The 17,853-nt window shown below is 43.6% G+C and overlaps 1 long non-coding RNA gene across 3 annotated transcripts in view; it reads left to right on the forward strand.

Moving 5' to 3' along the window:
- Positions 1–17,853, forward strand: part of LOC138184054 (uncharacterized) — a 138,856-nt gene that overhangs the window by 104,294 nt on the left and 16,709 nt on the right. For 2 of the 3 annotated variants that reach the window (XR_011174228.1, XR_011174227.1), the window contains exon 3: positions 12,957–13,180. The exons of the other annotated variant lie outside the window; for it this stretch is intronic. This is a non-coding gene — a long non-coding RNA (uncharacterized LOC138184054). The remainder of the gene's footprint in view (positions 1–12,956; positions 13,181–17,853) is intronic. 3 annotated transcript variants of the gene reach the window in all.

Here is a 17,853-nt window from a genome sequence, read left to right on the forward strand (position 1 = left end):
GATTCGGGATTTTAGATCTCATCGTAAGAGTTATTTTTATATTTATTGTATTTACTATTTTCTCAATTGATATACTTAGGTCGAAAATTTTAAATCCGATTGGAATTCAGCTGTAGATTTGAAATCTTGACGTAAGATATTACTCTTTTATTCGCTAATTCGCGTCTTCATCATCGAGAAATTAATTTACCAAAGACATTAAATCATACGAAACGTGAGAATTTGAAAGAAACGTTGGCTTAACTTCCAACAACAGGCAACGAGGATTTCCTCTTCAAAGAACTACGCTAGGACTCTCGTGACGCGACCAAGCAAGCGTAACACAATGCTGGCGTATCTCAAAGGATGGAAAATATGTAAAAGGCTGACGTGGCCACGGAAGGGGGAGTGGTGGACGCGGGGTAAAAATGCCAATCGTTTGGTGGCCGTCGTGCAAGCAGGTCAAGAGACCAGGCACCGACTGAACCGAATGGAACTACATTCTGGCATTGGAGGCTCGTGTCTTTTAGACGACCCTATGCCTTCGTTGCCTACCTATTGTCACGGGACGCACGGAATATTCTCAAAAACGACTGACATCGCACGCGATACCGCCTTTCGCGTACTGGCAGGTACCATTTTACTCTTTCGTACTCGCTGGGGACGTTAGTCAGAGTTTCGCGTCCACGGATTACTTTCGTTGTAAACTTTCGATCGAGCACTTTGACGCGAGATCGTTTCACTTTCGACGTGGCTTACTGTGGAGAATATGCAGGTGATAAAATACGACAAATAGCTTTTTAAGTATGTCGACGATCAGTGATACTCATTGGGGATGTTGGAGCTCCTTGTCCACGGATGAATCGACCGAACGTTTCCTTGTGTGACATAATAGAGTTTAGAAGAATTTTTAGAGCGATTGTGGTATTTAATTATCGTTTGAAGATTTAGTATTTTTCTTGTGAATTTTGTTTCTTCGAAGTTTTCGACATTACCTCTAGTTTTTTGTACGTTAACTCGATTCTTTTATCGAACGTTTTATATTTGTTTCCGACGTTGGTAGGTTGACGAACATGTGTAAAATTATGGACAAAAGTGATAAATGCGATTCATTGGTAGACGAATCTACGCACAACCTGTTCTTCGATCGAACAAGCGGATTGTGAGTGAAATCGTAGATTGTAATTGCCAGAGAGTCTTACGATTAGAAAATGGCAGCGTAGGATGTCGCTTTCTACATCACGCTGGTGAGTTTCGATGAAGTAAAAGATGTCGTCGATTAATCGCGTCGCTTACAATGCAAGAGACAAATTGGCCCGATCAGTTCGATCGATCGGTCGTAAAAACGAGGAAATTGCGCCGACGTAAAAATAGGAAGGCGCAGAAAGGCACTGCAGCTGTTTGTCCTTGGATTTTAGCCAGCACAAGCGGTGCCATTTGCTGGCAGGGGGATTTAGAACGCAACGTTGATAACACGAGTTCTTGGAAAAGGGACGTTCGTTTCGTCCTCTAATCGGCTTATCGATCAAGTACACGTAATATACGTATACGTATTGCTGCCATTGTTCAGTTGCACCCTGCACAATACGATCGAAAACTGCCAAAAAGCTATAGAAAAATGGAAAAAATGGAGCAGCTTGCGAGAACATCTGGCCATCGAACGTACAAGAGGCTCGACAAGAGTCTCGAGTATCCCCGATCAAACGTCAGAACTAATTTCTCTCGACGGATTAGCCGTCTGCCGTTTCCCGAAAGCCAGCAGATTTTCCGCTCCTCGAGCATCTCCGGAACGGCTTCCACACGCACCAACGAACCGCGCGTATAACTTGAAAAATTTGACCCATGCACGCTGCTCGCAAAGAGGAGGGTGTGCCTTTCATTTCGTGAACGCTCACCCTTCGTTCGAATGAACGGAGAGAAGAGATGAAAATTTTCGTAGCTGTACGAATTTCATCTTCGTTGAATACTCTATTATAGGGTGTAAATTAGATGTGACGCGAGAGGGGCGGAGTTTCTTCGATCTCTCAGTTTCTTCAATAAGAGCTGATTAGTCGACGTTCGAAACATCGAAGTTACATGCAAGTTAACGAAGTTAAATAAATTCTCTCGTAAACATACGCTCGTCACAGTATTCGTACGCTTGTAGACATCTTTTACGAATGTATCGCGTTCATTGTACGAAACGTTTCGAGATTTCATCTTCCTTGCGAGACTCGACTATCGCGATTACGTTAGTCAACAAGCTTGAAACCAATCTGAAAGTACGTGCTTAAAAAAATTTCTCGAAAAAGTATTCGAGCATTTAGTTACCTGGATTACGATTTAACAATGTATCGGATTTACGGATACGAAAGTTCAGTGGCACCAGAAATGTCAGCTCGTTAAAACTCATTCGAAACGTTTATCATGCCTAATTCGTCCACCAGACTCGTAATCCCTCAACAGGTGATCCAAGGATCGCTTGCTCCTTAATACATAATCAAACCGTGTCACCCTTCGTTCGAACGATCAATCCACAGCCGCGTTTCGGAGAATCAACAGCATTCTCTTAATCAATTCATACTCTCTAGAAGACTACCCCTTGCATAGCGTGGTACTCGGTCGATCATCAATCACTTTTCCTTCGAACATCCGTCCCCAAATTGAAACGGTAGGGCGTAGGCGGAAAAAAAAGAGACTGCCTTCGAGCTGCGTCGGCCAAACAATTTGCACGGGGTGTCGGTAATGATTTCGGACGTTATCTACCCCAGGGCGAAATTTGTCCTGGTTGCTCGCCATTCGTCATCCACTGCACGGCTTCTTTTATCGCGGTGCAAAACGCGGAGGATCGCGAGCGAGCAACTGCGAGCCGGAAGTCGAGGATTCCGGACTCTCGAGACGCCCTTTTTGCTGCGCGCTGACACGCTGAAAATTGATGATCGGCCGCGAGTCCCGCGGCTATTTTCGCTCTCACTTCGAAGGGTTCCAGCGGACGCGGCCACGATTTCTTATTTAGGGAGCTTTTCAAGCCCGTGTCATTTTTCACGCATGCCTCGTTTCACGATATACGCGTCTGACGTCCAAAGTCACACCGACGTTCTTTCTTCTTCGAATGGCGCAACGTTTCATAATATTTTTATATAGAATGCTTCAAGAAGTTGGGGTTAAGCTTTAAGGGTGCGCAATAATCGTCAAGTTTCTGCAGCCGGCGTATTTTTCTGCTGACACTACCAGCTAGTCGAAACAATAAATATTTAACGTCGCCATAGTGGCACCATTCGACTTTCAAGTATCTTGCCGCTTTATCGTTACAGCATTCGTGTACGTATAGAGTTATTCCACTGAGTTTTACTTTTAACATTATTTAAATAACGATTCTACGAAGAAATGTGGCAAAGTGCTTTCTGCTTTTTCCACGAGTGTACAGAGTATGCCCTTGAAGTTTAATTCCAACTTTTCATAACACCCTGTATAGAAAAAGGTGAGCAAAAGTCGAAGGTAACGGAAACGATTTCGAAGGTGGAGAGAGCCCGAGTTTCTTAGGGGATCCGATGAACTTTTGACTCGGAAAAATTGATAATCCTGTCGGTTCCACGACGCTCCGATCGTTCGTCATTCTTATCCGAGGCTCGCTATACATCGAGATAAACGATCCACATACTGAAAACGATTTGATATCCATCTCCGCTGTAGTTTACGTTCTTCGGTAACCTCCCTCGTTTCCGAGAAATTTCAATTTGTTAGATTATTTTCAATACGAGAAGCTTTCGAACGTACGGTCCATTTTCATTTCTCAGAATACGTGTGATTCGAATCCCAAATTTAAACGTATCTTGTATTATTCGTAAAGATGCTTTTATTGCATTTTCCGATCCAAGACAGTTAGGACGGAGCCAGGAAAACTGGTTTCGATCAGAAGGCCATTCGGCGACTCTCTTCTGGAAATCCAAGCGTCGCGGGAACGCTTTTCGTAAATCTAATAGCGCAATTCCGAAAACGAGGCAGACCGTGAGATCGAATTGGCTGGTAGCCAGAGACGACGCAGAGCATAGGCTCCGTTAAAATCTCTCATCCTCCGTACTCGCACAAGAATTTCCTTACATCGAAGCGAATGGCAACGCCCTCGTTGCCATTTATAATTCAAAGTATCGTCGTTTGCGGGCCGAGAAACGGGCAGTGTCGTGGCCTTCCAGCCGATGTGCCGCTAATTTCCAGCGAAAACGCGAGCTGGCAATTTATTATTTTAATCATGCGCGCGAGTCTGACACCATCGCGCCGGAAATTGCACGGAATGCACGTTCGAAGGCGCGCCGGAACGTTTCCGCGGAGGACGTTTAATTAAAGTTTGTATTAATCGATGCTGTGGCTACGGGGTTCTAACTAAACGGGCGCGCTGTCTAAACCAGATTCCAAGCTTTAAGAAGTTCTCAACTATCCCTGATCGAAAGCCAAAATACAAAAGTGTTTCGATGCTTGTCGTACAAAACTTTTGTGTTCATATCGCTTTTATTATATTATATATAAAACATTTTGAAATTTCATTAGAACTATAATAATACGCGATTATACTACGATCAGAATGGAATTATATTGTAGTTTCGTGTAACATAATTGCACAAATATAATTGTTTGAAATAAGATTATAGATTTCGTATAATTGCCTAGCAATAGTAAAGGTAAGATTACTTCAGTTTCTTTTATCGTTTTGTTAAGTTGTTCTACAACCTTGATGTTACTTTCGGTTAATATCGAGCGATATTTAAACCAAACAAATTAACCAGGCAAATTAAACGAAACTTGAGAACAAGTTTTTCAAATAGGAAAGAATCGCTCGTAAGTAACTAAACCATGATTAAATACAGTGTCTGCGTGTTCCAAGGCAGCCACGGAATCATGTTTCCAAGATTTACGTTGATATCGCGTCGTATAATTCCGGGACCGGGTTCCGAACGTTCGTGTCGGACCCGGACGTTTTATGAGTTTAATTTGGAACACCACGCGGGACAACGGCGTTTCGGTTTCCACGGAAATTCAGCAGGAAATTTAGGACTGGGCCATCGAGAGGCCAAGAACTCGCCGCGACGACTCGAATTTGGCAACAGCTGCGGTTCCCTCGGAAAACATTCGCATCGCACCGTTACCTTCCTCCTGTTAAATCTACTCGGTGTATCGTAATTAAACAGGTTATCGTTAGCCTTGCATATCGTCGTGACGTTGTTCGAAGAAAGCTTTCGCATTACCATTACGACTTCATTACCAAGTATACGAATGTTATGACAAGTACAATAGTGTGCGAATACATTTTCTAGCCACTATGCATGTGTATGTGTTACAGAGACGAACCACTCTACATAAGCGACAATGATTTTGCCCATACGCTTTTTCGTTTAATGTACGAATCGTAACAAACTTCTTGATATAACAAGAACATGCTGGTATCGTTAGTGTGTTAAAAAGCGGGAGTCACAAAAATTCCCATTTGTGTAGAATCACTCAGGTACAGATACAAAGGCAAAAATATAGAGATTCTTACATATTATATTATATTATATAGAGTCGTTCGTTATCAGCTTCGTTTTGTAAAGAATACAGAGATTCTCCTATTAGTAAAAGTATATCGATACATGGAGTTTAGAGAAAGAGAAAGAATGATGCGCGAAATAGTCGGAACTGAACGACGTCTGATCAAGCGCGTCCCATTCTACTGCGGCACCGGAGGGCGACCGCTGTCACGTCCAGTTAATATTTCGATTTCCGCAGCGATCGTTAATTCTACTCGCGTACGCCACGGCCAGACTGCCCGCGGCTTTCTTCCGTGGAATAATTTTTCTACCCCTGATGGAGTTAATGTTTCGTCCGGCCGCTTCGAGCGATCTCCAGAGACCATCGTGCTTTCCCCAAATCGACGATTCGGCGGGCAAGATTAACAGGAAAGAAAAACAACGGATTCTCGTTCGAACTATCTATCAAGAATCCACGAAACGTTAGAGAAAAACATTGCCAAGTAATTCCACTCCCTTAAGTGCTTCTCGAATAAAACCGAACAGATTATTAGAATAAGAATCTCGTCAATTTGATATAATAAAATCTATACTTTTCTCGACTCTATCTATCGCATCGTTTCGTTATCGTTTACATCAATTTTGATAATCATATTACTATCGTATTTATCGTTATTCGGTATCATGCACGCTACAAACAAATTTATAGCGTAGCTGATGGTACGTTAAAGTGGAAAAACTGACAAAGATCGCCGTCTAATATTCTTGTGTCTTTCTCCGGTGATATTGGAACGCGAACGCGGACGAGTAAGAGTTGGGAAAAAATCTTTCTGTCCATTTTCCTCCGAGTCGTTGGAGTTCACGACGACGTCGACAACGATTACGACGAGAAAAGAATACAAAAGCGAAGAGTTCCCGGCGAGCAAGTTCTACCGGTCGCTAATTTCCGGCGGCTCTGTCCGGCCACGAAAAAGATCATTAAAGTTCGCGTTACCATCTAGTTGCCGCGTGCTCGCCGTGAAAGCGGCCGAATAAGAATAGAAACCGTGGGCTGGGGAGATAAAAGACGAAAGCTGGTGAGACGTTTCAGCCGCGAGGCGGAACTTAATCCCCGGGGCCGGAGAAATTTCTTCGCTGTCGGAAAGCACCCCGACTGCCAACCAACCAGCCAGCCAGCCACTTTCCCTGCAAATGCCCTTGGCGAGCGTCTGGGAAATTCTCCAAGTTAAGCTGCATCAAGCTCTCCATTTTCGCCTACTCCAGGCCCTCTCAACAGGTTACCTGAGTTTCCACTGCGAAACTGCATCCCTTGGCCCTCACCCTTTTTCTTCGTCCCTTCTCATCGTTCTACCTTTTAAAAGAACGAGCCAGTGTTCCTCGGAACAAGGGGGATCCAGCATAGACGAACCTCCCTTCTTTCTCTTCGCGTATCTTCTAAAACCCGACTACGTCAAGAGCCGTCGTCATAACGTCAGCCCATCTCCGGCTATATAACGAACCTAAGCCCAACCTAACCCCTACCTATGCACAACCTAAATATCCCTCTTGGATTTCTATTCTAAGCAATATTCCAGCTGCAGGAAAAATGGTCAGGATGCTTGCTGGAAAGTGATACGATAAGAGCAGGTTCTTTTTTAGTGCTACGTTGCTTTAATCCTGAATCTTATCGCTTTAGCGAATCCTAAGAAGCGCAAATACGTGCATAAGTCTCGAAACTTGTGTCTTTTAGTTACAAACCGCTGTACTTTTTGTAATCGTAAATTCTGGTAGGTTTTACGCTAAAGGGTGGAAAGTAAGAAGGGTTGGATGCTCGCGCAGAAAGACTTTTTTCAGAACGAACTTGGCGTTTTGTGGCTTACTCGGAAGCTTTCTCGAGGAAAAAAAAAATGAAACGATAATTGGAGCGGGACGGCTTTGTTTTAGCCCCTGTCGGCATTAAGGGGTCAGAGTTAGCCCTCGGCAGAGTCCTCTGTGCATTACGATGCCCTTTCTCAGCCTTTTTCAGTCTCTTTCGAGCAAAAACGCCAAATTAAACGTATCTTGTTCTACGCACTGGCAACGAATTTTTACCAAACATCCTGCAAAATACGCAAATTACATTTAAGTTTATATCCGGATATTCCATTCGCTGACTTTATTTCGTAATCTTTTCTTTTTCTCTGAGAAAGTTAAGCTTCGTTTAGATTAGTCAGATTACCTGACTTGGAGCAATTTGTACTGAAACTTCGTTCGTTCTTTCACGTTTCTACGCCTATTATACGTATTGTACGAGTATTAGAATGTCGCTTGGCCTGAAAATAAATTTCGGCGTGTACCAAAATCGGCACACGTTGCAGACACCGTAGCGAACAAGGACGAACCTATCTTCTTCTCGATCTCGTTCTCTTCCGTTTCCTCCTCCTCCTGCGACGGTGTGCGAGAAGGTAAAATCGTTTGAAGCAGCTTCTCGAATTCCTCGAGCTTGTCACCGTCCGCATTCTGCCGATTCGGCAGCGTGACGATCGTTTCCTCGCGCGCCGTCGAATTCTCCGAACCGCGGACGCTCTCCGCGCTACCCTCCGAATCCAACATCCTCCCCAGGTCGCTGGGACAGTTGATGGAAGTCTCAGGACGCGGCAGACCCCTGGAAAACATCCACCGGTACAATGCGACACGCACCAACTACTCCGAAAGAGAATCGAGAGGAGAGAAGCTTCTCTTGCGGATACTTTTCTCTTTTAGGGTGCAGGGATCGATGAGAGGGTATATGGAATATTCTGCCACTGTGATTCGTCGTTCTAGAAGGTCTTTCGTGAAGATTTCGGTAATAATGTTTCACGGAGTTTGTTAAGAGAAATGGAAAGACATCTTCTTACATGCCAAGGTATAGGATGACTCGGGTTGTTTCTGTATACAGCGACTCGCGGACGTATCCGAACGCCCTTCAAAAGAAAATAACTTTTTTTAAAATTGGACCAAACGACTTAAGTTTGTCTGACTAGATGACACGTACAAAAATTTACTGGAATCGCGAGGGAGAAAGGAATTTTTTATACCAACCACGCCCATTCTGCCGTCTAAATTCGCAAAATCTATCAGTAGTAAGACAAACGACGCGGATTATAGTAATTCCGTCCCCGACTATGTTACCGCGAAACCATCTAATCATTCGTAGACCGTGTTCTCGTAAAAGCGTATCAACTACCTCGTACCCTACGTCGCTTGGCGCAATAATTTTCAGCTCGTTTTCCAAGACACCGCGTTCTCAGGGAACGAACTGTGGAGAAACAGAGGAGGAAAAAGTTGGTCGACAAAGCCGTCACGTCTTGGATGTTAGCACGGCAGCCACGGAAAATTGAGCCATCCGCATTCATATCCGCGAGGGTTTACGAGCGCGCCGGTGTTCGCGTTCCGCCTTCAATATTCGAATATTATTCGAGGCTTGTATGCAGCCGAATCGTTCGTTCCCCGTTCTTTTTCCTCTCGGCCTTTTCTAATACCCGCAGCCGTCGCAGAAAAACGGAACCTTCGATCTGCTGACGTCGAATCTCTCTCTCTCTCTCTCTCTCGTTTTCGCTTTCTTCGCTTTTCTTCGACCCCCGCGAGCTTCCCTCTCGTGTCTGCAGCCCCTTCGACTCGAGAAACACTTTGCCTACGACGTCCTCTTATCGCGTGTCACGACGACTTCTCGTCATGCGAGAACGTTCGAGAAACAAGCCGAGGCACATCGACGGGATCGAAGATCCCTGCCTGATGGAAGTTTGCAGTTCGCTTGAGTTTAAGGCAAGAAACAGAGGGAGACACGCGTAGGAGGATCGAAAAGCGAAAGTTCGCGTAGCTAGGTACTTTCTTCCGTGTTACCGTGTATTTCTTTCAGAACAACAATTTATCTTTTTACGGAGACTGCCTTAACTCGGCGCCTTATCACTCTTTGGCAAAGCTTCAGCTATTTACTATCATCACGCCATGTCGGAAAAACATCGAAACACATTGCATAATTTCTATATCTGATACCGATGAAGAATATGTTTTTACGTAGCTCTGTTTTCTGATAGAGAAATTGCGGCATATTTAGAATATCGGTTTGTTTAAATTGCTCGAAGTGTACATATGAAACTTCAAACCTGTTTTCCAAATGCAATTCTTTTATCAGTTTACTCGCAAGAACATCGCGATTTCGAAAAATCTAACAAGTACGAAAGCTTTGTAAGCATGGAGTTTTCAAAAATTCTGGTATCCCTCTCCCCTTAGAATTAATTATTATGGTTTTCAGCCGCCAATCGACGAACCATCGAGAATACGTACGTCGTCTTGATAAACAATCCCTAGCAACCAGGTGTTGCCTCGCGATGGCATAAACATTTTCCAACCCTTGTCCGCGAGGGTCTCGTCCATCGAGAAAGAAAAATAAGAATCGCTGTACTCGTATCGAGCTCTGGGTAATAAATACAAACTGGAAGCGGAAAACGGCCGATCTCGTGCCACTTTATCCCTCGTTCCAGTGTCTGACTGTCGTTTCTCCCCGTGTTGTTTACGTTCCATAAACCACGAGGAAGCTCGTTCGTCGAATTCACGAGAAGGCTGCTCGTTCAATTTTTACCCGAGTTTTTCCAACTTTGGTCGTTTCGTAAAAACTCACCCCGGTATGTTCCTGTGTTTTTCTGTTTGCGGATAGTAGCTGCGCTGGACACCTGCTCCGCGAAACACTGACAAAACAGCGAATGTCCCTCGTGGCGCCACTTGCCAACCCCTTTTCCAAACAGAAGGTAAAAAATGTTACGCGGTACTACGCCAACGTTTGCGCCCCGATGAAATTAGCTACGATTATCTTGAAATACGAATCTGCATAATATCGTAGAATTTTTTATTACGTTACGAAACAATTTCGATTGTTTTAAACTAAAAGCCACTGTGATTCTGCCGATAATGGGAGCACGAAATTTAACGAAGTACGTAACATAATAATTATATTTTTATTAATTTTTACAATGATTGATTTAAATAATAATAGGTTAATTATTCAGATTAGAATTATCGATAATAAAAACGATATATAAAATCGAGTGTAGAGCCACTTAGAAACCGACGTAAAGCTAAAATTATAATTTAGAAACGATATAAGAGCGACGTGGAAATTACAAACGAGATAAAAACTTCGATTTCGTATAACAATCATCGAGAACAACGAATTTACACTTTTTAAGAGCTGAAATCGATATCACAACCGTTTCCAACCGTCGGTTATCATAATTTACAAATAAATTAAACGAAGAGTAGTACGTTTCATAAATTCACGCAGCATTTTCGAAAAAAGCATATAAAACCGTCTCCTTCGGCGAGGAAGAAAAGAGTACAGTGGCGAGTCGATAAAATACCGCCTAATTAAAATCTGTCTAATGGAATCTCGGGGATTTCCACGAGGTCGTAGTATATATACGTCGTAAAGTTTCGCCAGTCGAGCCCCATGCATAATTCATAGCCATCGCGAGGATGCTGTTCGCTTTCCGTCGAGTTTTTCGCCATGGTTTCCGCGCGACATGCTCGAGATAACGCGGACGTCTCTCTTCCTGTCATCTTCCATTCTTTCTTCGTTCCCTTTCCGCGAAGAGTTTCCGTAGAGGGGTGTCTTGGTGGAACGATTCCCGTCGTCACGCTGCGTAATTTCTCGGTGGAATCGCATTACGAGGGCTGGTTTCTGATACAGAGACAATAATTCAGCCGCAGCCGTGAGCCAGCAACGAGGGAACGCTAATTCTCAGTTGGTGTTCCATGCACGGGGCAATAGATCGCACAGATTAAAGGATTAAAGTGATGTTACGTGCGTGGTGCCACTCGGTATTTATCTTTTGTTTATCTTCAACGCGTCGGGATTAATCGAGTATGGTTTTACCGATTGCCAGAGAACAAAGATTTGCTTTAAATTAATTCCAAGTTTGGTCGAACGGTTGTTTGAACCTTCGATATTCCCTAAACCATCGAGGACCATGCGATGAAATAATTGATAAAGTAGAACAGTTTCAAGACTGCGGTGTAAGGATACAGAATTCTAGCTGAAATTATCCGAATGCGTATCGCAAATGTTGCTTTTGTGCAAAATTGTGTACTGTACGCTTCGAGGCGAGTAACTCGTCTTTTTAGAATTTTCACCAAGTATTTCTCTGTGTCCTTGATGAAAATCTCTGGTCTCCTCGTTATCGCCGCCGTCGTTAGATTCACTAAAGACGGGAGCAGCAAGGTTCTCGCAGCTCTTATCGTCATTTTCGCTAAACGAACTTCTGGCTCGATCATCCACTTCTAATCATTTTTTACTTGTTCTTGTCTCATACGTTTCAGCTGTCTGTCCATCGTTACGTATATCGTATTATGCTGATACGTCGTTAAACGCGTGGCGATATCTGATACGTTTGCTGTGGCGAAAATTTGCAGAAACAACCTTTTACATGGTCCTTTATCGCATACTGATGCGGCTGATACATAAGAAACGCGAGTATCCGCGAGATACCGAGGAGGTCGTCGAGGGTTCAAATGAGTTAACTTTGTCATGCTACGCCTTTACCGTAAGAAAGAATTCGGTCCAAGCAGAGTTTAAACGAAAACAAATGGATATAAAAAAACTACCCCACTAAGGACAAGTTTAAATAGTAACAAAGTAAAAATAGGGTAAGGTAGGTTAGGTAAATAAGCGATTAGTTGATCAAGGAACGATAAGTATGATAAGTATGGAAGGATGAATGAAAGGAATTGCAAGCCAAATCCATTTCTAGGCAAATGAGGCCGAAATTGAATAAATAACAAGCGATACTATCTCGCTGTATCTCTTTGATATAATATACCTATAAAAAGAAGGAAATATATAGACTATCGTATTAGGGTTACCGGAAAATAATGTCGACGCAGTCTGACGTTCGTCGTTGAATCGATGCTGCGTTACGGACGACGAAAAATGAGTTATGTACGACAATCCAACCAAACCACGGTGATTACACCCAAATGAAACACCGAGAGCAACTCGAAAATCGAATATTGTTCATGGAAATAAAACGTTGTCGTGTGTATGATCGAATGTGCAAGGAGTTATTCGTTTTGAACTTTCAAAGCCCGGAAATACCGTCGATGATGTCGTTATCGTCGACAACTGACGCGGCTTGGGCGGTGCAACTGGACAAAAACATCGTGCAGTTGCAAAGAAAAAGTAAAAGAATCGGAAAACTTGACAGGGAAACTTTAGCATATCCGCCATACTCTCCAAAGTACCTACAGTACAACTTAAATGGCGAAGAATTTTCAAATTACGAGAATGAAAGAAATGAAAGAACTAAAGGTTTCTAAAAAGACGTCGTATCGAAACTAGTTTCCAAATGGCGAGGACTCGCAGAAAATGATTGCGGTTCCCGTCTCAGCGATTAGGTGTATCGCGTTTACAATTGGAAAAATTTCAAGAAACTTCGAAAAACGATTTTACCATCCTTGTTACACACCACTACCACGTAATTTTCCATTTTTTCAATGAAATTGCAGGACCAGCTGAAGAAGCAGAAGAAAGAACAACGAAGAAGCTTCGCAGACGTGCAGAATCCGAAGAATGCTTCGTCATCTTGAAGAACCGCTCCAGAGATTCATGCCGGACGTAGACAAATGCGCGGTTACCGATCCTGATTCGGCGATATAGCTGGCGAAGTCAGAAAGTCAGGGACGTCGATTACAAAAGGAATCCGAAGGATGGAGTGACGACGAGCCTCGCGGTAATTGGATTTTTTTCCCGCTTTCGAATAGCAAGCAATTCATTAGGGGTCTGTTTGCGCGGCGTGGTTCAAGAACCCTCGATCAAACCTCTTTCTCTCTCGCTCCGTCTCGGCCGAAAACGAGAGTGGAAATTTACACGTGCTCCTGGTCGCGAACTGGCTACTCAAACAGGCCTTTGTGTACAGCCGACCGGTAAACACGGATGCCATTAATTGCCATTAATTCGGCCGCGTTATGGAGAAGTTTCGACGAACCCGCCCACTGAAAATTCAGACTTCTCCAACCCCTTGCACGCCCTTTCGTAGCCGACGTTTAGATTGGGTCGGTTCCAGATACTCCGGGGTCTGTCGAAAGGCTACGTCGCGCTTGCCCTTCGACCGACTTTGCCGAAACGTGCTTCTCGAGTTTTGCAACTGGAAATTTACGTTAGACAATCGCGCGACCTCCAAATTTTTTAAACTCAAATTAGATTTGAGAATTCTCTGGATTTGTGAAATACAGTTAGAGAAACTGGGACATGAACGCCGAGGATCCCTAGAGATGGTAGATTTTGTAATTTGACGGTATTGCAAGCTGTATCGAGTTTACGCGAGAAATTTCCAAGTATCCGTTTAATTTGCAAAAGTTGCTACTAACGCTGTGACAGAAACTCTGATAGCGCTAAAGTCTGAAAAAATAAGAAGGCGAAACGGTGATGCAGTCTACCGAGATAACCATAATCGGCGAAGGGCATGAAATTAAGCACGGTCAAAGTCTTCCATCCCTAGCTCGTACGTTCTTTTTCGAGCTATTACGACGAACTGACTCCGACCCTGACAATAATAACAGTAACAATAACACGAAATCGTGGAGCGGTCTGATATGAATATGTATCAGGTACATCTGTTGCCTCGTAGACCTTTCGCCGTTATGAGACGAGAAAGGGTGCAGACGCGATTCAATATCGGTCCGGCATCTTCGCCAGAAGTTGCCAACGCGGGACTAATTTCCTGCCAGCGCCGTTTTATCTCCGACTCGTCCAACCTGCATGAACAACCATGTCCCACGACCAACGCTTCGATCGACGTTTGGATCCTGCAATCGAAGAGACGATATATAGTATTTAATTAAGTGATTTCGATAAGTAATCACGGTGGGGTAAGCGCAAAGGGTGCATGGGGTTCGTACTTTGTCCTTTATGTTTAATACTTGGAGGGTGAAAACGAGGGCAATTTTGTCTTGCTGATATGCAAATCGTGTTTATGCAGATGCGCGTCAGCGGCTATAATCGCTGTCAATTTGTTTTCGCACGTTTCAACAATTCTACTCGTGTTCGAGCTACCAAGTGATAAAGTAAATTTAACGAAAGAGAAAGTAAAATTTGACTTCTTGTTGACTATTTTTAAGATTCGTCGGATCGAAGAGGCCACATCCATCGACTTTTCCCCTCCGAAAAATTATCTTTTTAAACGTCTTTCGACAAGGACGGAAGGCACACCGCGGAAAGATTTTATCGAAGCGGGGATAGGAGGCTTCGTCGCCGGCCTTTCGGCAACAAATTAAGGATTTTAAGCCGAAAGTAATTAGTCCCGGCGAACAAGGTGTCACTCCGTGAAAACGAGGAGACGGCGAGTCAGCCTTCATTGTTCTCGCCATAATCCCCGGGGAGGACGTTCATAAGTTCCTTCTTCTCTTAGTCCTCGGCGAAGAAAACGGCTGGAAAGGATGATTTCGCTTTCCGGCCAGATTAATCGCCCTATCGACCGTCTCCTCTTTTTTCCCCTTTTTCTCGTCTGCTTCCTGAACAAAGTGGACGTATCTCGGCACGTTGGCTCGAAAACGACTTCTTATTAACCTTCTTAGTTACACTGACTCCCGCGTTGCATTGGTCCGACACTCGTCTTAACAGGCGTAAATAACGCGTACTGTATCAATGCCACGACTTTAGTATTTAAGACTTTGATCGTTACACGACCAACGAAAAATACCGACCGGTCGATAGTATCGAAGCTTTTGAACGTTCGTCGATATCTTGAACGAGCAATTAGACGCTCGAGTAGCACAGACGAATTTACTTTCCTCCACCGACTCGACGCAAAAGAGATAAGAATCGCGGAGAACAAGAGGATTCTGGAGAATCGTGCGATCGGTTACGCGTGGAAGAATCACGATCGATTACCGTGAAACTGGAAATTGAATTACCGGATACGATCTTTCCCTCTCTATTGTTCTCTCTTGTAGAGCGGCGGAACTTGACGCGATAATCTTATTTAGCCTTTCTACTCGGCCAAATGGATTATTTCGGCCGGCGATGAAAGCCTCCCGTTCGAAAATCGCGGATCCTCTTTAGTTACTCCGTCGACGCAGTTAGTTAATTAAAAGGTAAAGAGAGAGGGGGAGGGGGGAGAAAACCGGCAACGATAGAGAGAAGAGGAACGAAGAGGTAAAAGGTTGGCCAGACAGCTTGGAATTTGTATCCCGATCGCGGCGTACGACCCTTTCTGCTTCGAACCACTGCCATTGCATCGGGACGGCGAGTGTTTGCACCGGTTTATTTGCGATTTCGACGTGTCCGAAGTTAATTCGAAATGTGCTCGTCTATCCTGCGCAGTTATTACCACCGCCTTTCTCTTTAAAGCCGATGGCATCTAATTTAAAGGGCGACATACGTACAGAGATTAATATATCGCCCTCGTACGTTAATATACGTGTTTTTAAACGAATTTTTGTATATACGAGGGGTCGACGAGAAAAAGGGGGAACGTCAGTTTTGACGAATTTCGAGCTTAATATTTTTTTCGCACGCTCTTGCCTGCGCTCTTTGCCACTGGTTACCTCGCATTAATTTCAATCAACATTTTCAGGCTTTTTACTGTGGTTATAAGAAATTGAGATGTACAACGTGCTTCTCATATTTTGCAGTTTAATACGTATACATGTAATATGATAATAATAAAATTAAAAATAATACAGAATAAAATGTTGATATATCTACGAGGAAATACGAGGTTGCGATTACTTTCGAAATTATATATCGAAAAGTAAATTTTCGTTCTCTGGGAAATGCTGAAATATGAAACCGTTCCCTCTCTGTCACTGCGATAAAAATAAAAATCAAATCGATTCGTCGAATGACTCTTCTTAAACAAATTCTCAACAAAGTGATCTTTCCAACGAGCTCAAAAACATATCCTTCTTTAACGTTGGCCGAACTTCATTTTATTTTTTCCCATTTTACTCAACAATGCAGAATCATTGTACGATCAAAAAAAATATTAATAATTTTACAGGAGAGGAATCGATAGAATTCGCGAGGAATATGACGAGCTATCGCGAGGCAACCCTTCGAGGAGGGCACCCTTTCAAATGCTACAGTCGAGCCGCTTAACTATGTATTTCACCCTCCCTAAAACTCAACAAATTTTACGAAGAATCCGCCAACTGTGCCTCCCAGTAATATATGCGGAAGCCTGACAAAGGCACATTAACATTTATATTTGCGAAGACGCGGCCGATCGCGAGTCCCCGATACCGCTACGACTTCCGTTATGGAATTGCTAATGATAAGCACCGTGGAAGGGCTGAAAAACGTTTATTTCATGGGTGTAACAACACGAGTCGCTCTATTGCCCAAACAGCGCGAGTAAAATATTCGACGCTTGGAATGCGAACTTCTCGTGAGGGAATAAAAAGTGGTATGGGAGTGTAGTAACGTAGCGATTTAGAGGACTGTAATCGAATTCCATTCGGTATTTTCGCGGCTACGCTCGGTTACATGGTCGGTAATGGCTTCGGCAAAAAGCTTGTCCAACGAAAAGCAGTCTGAAATTAAATTATCTCGTGTCGAGACGCTAACGATGATAAACTCTGAGGGAATGAAAACTTTGCAGACATGACAAATTTTTTACGTATTTCATATGGATTAATAGACGAGAATGTAGATTATAAAATGAAAAATACAAAAAAGAAATGACAAACCAAAATATAAATAAATAAATAATAGGAATCTCCTGTAAGAAAAATGAAGAAGAACGAGAGTATTCCGTGTCGTGATCGGCTCTTTAAATATTACATGCGAGAATCGGTTGGATCGCAGGCGCGTGCAAATGCATCGGAATGAGAGTCGACGAGAGAAAAGAGAATGGCCAAAAAGGAATAGTAGGGCTCCGACGTTGAAAATAAGCGGCTGGTTCAAGGGGTTGCGTTTATAAGCCACGGGCTTTTTTGTAGTGCAAATGAATAGGTCCGACCCTCGTTCGTCGTAGGGAGCCGAGTGTCCGAAACTTTTGCAATTTTACGCGGCGGCTGCTCGGTGCATTTATTTTCCTGAAAAATTTAAACTCCCTCTCTGCTGCTCCTACATATGTGTGCGAGGTACTCTGCTTTTTTTCTCTTCCAATTACGAAACGAACGAGACGAAAAGGATCTTGAAAGCAAATCGCGCGCGATGATAGCTCGATGACGCTCGCAACGCTACGTTTTGTTCCCTCTGGAAAAGCCAGATCGTATCGCCGAGGATAATCCCAACGGAGGCGGATAAGACAGCGGGAAGACACGGAGGCTGCTTCTACATCGATGAGTTGCGAATCTATTTGGCTTATCTTTTAAACGGAGTATCGCATCCAGATAAAGAAAGAACGCCTCATCCATATCAATGCAGAGAAGTTGGATAGACGATGAAAAAGGAACGCCG

This window comes from Bombus flavifrons, chromosome 10 (assembly GCF_040668555.2).
Source record: "Bombus flavifrons isolate JBK064 chromosome 10, iyBomFlav1_principal, whole genome shotgun sequence".
Taxonomy (NCBI): Eukaryota; Metazoa; Arthropoda; class Insecta; order Hymenoptera; family Apidae; genus Bombus; species Bombus flavifrons.